This window comes from Oxyura jamaicensis, chromosome 11 (genome assembly GCF_011077185.1).
Source record: "Oxyura jamaicensis isolate SHBP4307 breed ruddy duck chromosome 11, BPBGC_Ojam_1.0, whole genome shotgun sequence".
In the NCBI taxonomy this organism is placed as follows: domain Eukaryota; kingdom Metazoa; phylum Chordata; class Aves; order Anseriformes; family Anatidae; genus Oxyura; species Oxyura jamaicensis.
In genome coordinates, this window is record NC_048903.1 from 17578421 (window position 1) to 17583293 (window position 4873).

General features: G+C 37.5%; 1 long non-coding RNA gene across 1 annotated transcript; it reads right to left on the minus strand.

Moving 5' to 3' along the window:
* Nucleotides 1-1898: 1898 nt before the first annotated feature.
* Nucleotides 1899-4332, minus strand: LOC118172601. The gene is made up of 2 exons (XR_004753766.1): nucleotides 4114-4332; nucleotides 1899-3106 (listed from the first exon to the last, which is right to left on the minus strand). It is a non-coding gene; the product is annotated as an uncharacterized LOC118172601 (long non-coding RNA).
* Nucleotides 4333-4873: the final 541 nt, after the last annotated feature.

Sequence of the window (4873 nt, forward strand, 5' to 3'; positions counted from 1 at the left end):
AGATCTTCCACAAAACACTGCAAATATAGTGGTTTGGGAATACACACTTGTAAATGTGAATAAAAATTTCTGACTGGGGGTTTTGAGATATCTTGTATTTTGAAGGACTCTAAACCCTAACTAGCAAATATATAGAGTTGTATTTTGGCCAGCAAACCCTGGAAATAATGCTGTTCATACCTTTCTGTTTAAAGCAGAAAGTACACTGAAATCAGAATGATACAAGTAAAATTTTGAACAGCTCTTCTGCCATCTGATTTTGGGTCTGTTAGGAAAGTTTCAGGGAGGGAGGATAAAACAACAAACTTCCACCATTTCATTCAGGCTACAGGGCTGTTAAACCTTCCCAATGGCTGTTTGCAAACAATAATGCCTGCTGTGTTCTTCCTTACCGCTTGTTTCAGCTGACCTGCACAGAATGCCAGTCTAGATGTGCTCAACCATTACTCTTTTACAGATGCTACTCTGGCAAGTGTCATTGCAGCAATGTCCATCAAAAATGTCACTCAACACAAACATTTGCCAGATCTGCCTGCCAGCATGAGCTAAATCATCTCACCGTGGATCGAATGGAGCTCATCCTTGCCTCTCTCTCTCAGAAAATCATTAGGGAGCCATAGAAGTGCTGATAACTAGCAGTGAATGACATGCGGCAGATGCTAAATATTGTAACACTGATAATTTTGCACTGTGAGATCTGAAACCTTATTTGTTACTGAGGAGTCATTATTCTAGTTTTAAGGGTTTGGACAGAGGAATTTGTGGGAACGGAACAAGACAGTAAGTAGTATATGAGCTGACTAATAAATGTTCCATACAAGTCCTTAGCCAGGAGTATCTCAAGTTTATAGGTAGCTCACTTTTCATACAATGATGCTTAGCACATGGATAGCCAGAGGGAACTCCACTGAAACTACAAACCAGCCTTTTGCTGGGTTCACTGAGCAGCTTTGTTCATATTTATTGAGAGAGGTAAAAGGCAGGTGCCATAAGTGGGATATGTAAGAGATGGAGATCAAAACACGAGAGAAATAAAAGGGACAAGAACCTGTAAGTTTGTTGTCATTATTTCTGATCCTGTTGAGGTGAATGTTTCATGTACTTCATTTATGATAAGTAGTCTGAACATTTTTCTCCTGCAGATTACCAGTATCTGTGGCTTGTGAAATCTACGCTGTTTCATTCTGAAAGGACAGACAGTTGTGTGCTGCAAGACTGACAAGAAATATTAAAGTAATTCAGAAAATCAGACTTGGTTCTTACATTTTCCCACACAGCACAACTGACGGGAACTTTGCAAACCTAAGCCCCAATTCTGCTGCTGACATTTCTTTAGCAGATCACCGCATCCATGTCACAACTTGCTTGAAGACAAAAAGTGACTGCAGCCTACTGCTGGGTCCAGACCTTGCCTTGGGAAAGATCTGACCCCTGAGCAGGTGAGCAGGGACTTCTGAGGTGACCTCTCCAGCTGTCAGAGAGGCACTCCCACTGCGCTGCCTTTGATCCCAAGGAAAAGCATGAACTGGTACATCACTGCTAGGGTAACTAAATTTAGCATCTGCATCTGTTTAATTGGGGCTCTCAGCAGAACATGACTGCAGAGGGAGCCTGGAGGAAAGGAAGATCACTTGGCTGTGAATCGCATATGTTTTAAAGCTTAACTGCCCCGTGGATAAATCCTCCCAGGAGTTGCGAGCTTTGTGCTGCTGCCATTCCTGACCAATCTTCTGCTCTTGGATGGGAAGTTTTTTCCAGTGCTTGAGAATATGTAACAGAAGTACACAAGAGATCTATTTAATATATGGCATTTTCATTGTCATACAGGACGATATTGTATATTTTCCAGAGCTACTGAAGATATTTGGACATTTCAGAGACTCTCCTAGATCACTTTCATAATTTTCAGGATGAGTTGAGTGCTAAACTCCTGGATTTTTGGTCAACGTTTGTCAAAGGTCCCTTAAATAATAACTAAAATCTCCTTAAAATGTCCAGAACCTAAGGTAGCTTTGAAAAATCAACTTGCTCCCTGGTTGTATCTTATATTACCAAGAACTGTACCTGTCACTCTTATCTTTTATCTTTTTATCAGAGTCCTGAATGCTACTGACATTTCTAATAGAGGATTGCTGAAAATATAATAGTTAAATATAAAAGGTGAAGCTAATGTAGAATTATCGTAGGAGGTTGGCTCTGAATTCACCATCTTTCTCATATAAGAATTTGTATTATTTAATTCTCCTAAATGTACACGTGTCTGTTTCATTGGTCTCTTGAAGAATGTGACTGCTGCCTAGTCAAGAACTGGATATGACCTCTTCCATCAATATGCCTCACTGTCTACATTATAATACAATATTCATTCACAATATATACATACAGAACATAGTAAATTGTTTCTGGATTTAGAAATGGAATGTCAAAAGCTAAGACATGAGCATGCATCTGCTTTGGATTAGTTTTACAGACCATCAAGGAAACACAGCAGAAGAATAAAGAGGCATGGCTTATAACCTGGAATAGTTTGAATTCAGGGTTTGCATCCAAAATTCAAATAGTTATTCTCTTCTGAAAACAATTAAAGGCTGGCAGCACTTTTAGTTACGTGAAAGTGACAGTAACCTTTGTAGTGAAGGACTTCTGGTAGAACACAAGGTGATCTCATTGTTCTCTTAGAAGAGATCCCACAGTCAGTGTTGAGAACCTGGAATATGCTTCATACTGTGCATTCAAGTTTTGAAATAAATGTTGAATCTATACCAAGAGCTTTCTTTAAAATATACATAAACTCTTTTCATGGTATTTTGTTTCTTTCCAGTAGTTTGCTGAATACCTCTTCAAACTCTGCAGCCTTTTCCAGTTTTGTCCAACTCTGGCCACTAGTGCAACAAAAGAGTAGCCTGTTTTATAAAGAAGTTCATCACTGTTAGTGCTAAACTGTCCAAACAAACAAAAAGGAACAACACTAACACTTCCTGATTCCTAACCTTGTTGGATGCTGTGTTCCTCTGAAAGAGGTGGATGGGCAAGTATTGCTTTGAGAAAACCTTTTTGTCTTACCACGACCAGCTTTTGAGAACCTGCAAGCTGTAAATTCTTTTTCCTGAAAAAGAAACAAAGGATTTTGTCCTACTTTTCTAGAGATTAGCTTTTGTTTAATCTTCCAATCTTCTGGCATACTGAATCACTGACTACTCTAAAAACAACATACTGGTTAATCCTTTAGAAACATGTAGTGATAATTCAGCCTAAGAAACTATTCATGTTTTACTGGCTGTCAGCTGAAAGATTATGTTAAAATTTCTACTGTTACAGAAAAAAAAAAAAAAAAAAAAAAAAAAGTGTTTCTCCCCTCAATTATTTTATTTTGCAGTGAACAGTGCAATCACATTATTCTCACTTATTTCAGGCATCCTCAACATAGATGGTCATTTTTACTGGGTTTCATTTTATATTCTCTTAGAGCAGACCAATGGTAGGAAAAGAAAACCTACCTTTCAGCTGGAATTTGTGAAAATCTTGTGTGATACTCCCCCAGGATCTGAATCTTAACATACTGTCAATGACATAATTTTCTTAATGATTTTGCACCATTCTGAAAGTGGGAAAAATCTACTTGTTAAGTAATACTAATGAACTGCTTCTGCTGTTAACCTACCCCTACCATAACCTTCCTTTTTTCCTGCTGTCATGAGGGGAAATGGTCACTTTTTTGTTGCCTGCATGCCACACGAAATGAAGGCCTGACAGCAGTTCACAGAGAAGTCAGCAGCACAGTGAAAATCAGTGAGCGCTGCTGATGACTAGCTGTAGGACTACCATTAAAGCCATATTTCAAAATGTGCTTTTATGTCAGTGAGACAGTTCTGCCTCAGTACATCTTTCAGCCCAGCTCCCTGTGCATGGACTTGCCTTCTTAACTTTGTCCACTGTGCTTCATTTTTCTCTTTTTAATTTGTCTCCTTCAAATCTTCGCCCTGACTCACTTACTTGCACATCCTTCTGAGACATTTTAAAAATAGATGGCTGAAAATAAGAACATTACATAAAAATGTGGAACCACTGAGACACATGGAAAATGTTCACCATAAATCACTCTCCCTCCTTTACCTTTTCCATTGACTCTGAACTCTTCTGAGCAGACAATTTTCTCTACAGTAATACACTCAGCATACAGTGCTACTGGACCTACAGACGATTAGCAATGAGTAACACTGTGTCAGGCTTAGTTTCAGTCCTTTTAATGAGGATTATATACAGCAGAATGGATGATCAAAATCATCCCCATTAATAGGGTCATGTTTGTTGGTGCTTATCAATGTAAGATCGTGCAGTAATAACCACTGTGTTCAAGAATAATTCTTTTTAAAATTATGTGCTGTACTTTTACTGGCATTGGATATCACTGCTCAGTGTAAAAGCAAGCCATTTAAAAATAAATACCAATTATAGGTTAATGAAATATAAAAACAATCAATTAATTAAAAATATTTAAAACAGAATTTAATCTTTTGCCAATATAAAGATGTGATTTCATTTTCAATATTCCCTATTTTCCTTTTGATCTTTCATTACTAACTGGAATTCTCTTTTGGTTTTGACTACCTTGCGTCTAATTTCAAGATAAAATTATCTGCAGAGAAAAGCCTGAGATCTAAGGATGAATGCATTTAGTTAGTTTTTCTTCCCACCCAGCCTTACAAGTGGGAACCAAAACCAATTTGTTTGCTTTTCTTTATGGTTGTTTGTAAATGACAAAATGCTATGCTGTTGTGTTTTGTGTTAATAGTTATGTAACTCAGTCTACTTGCTCTGCTACGTTAAAAAAAAAAATTAAAAAAAAAAAAAAAAAAAAATATTTGTAATTTGT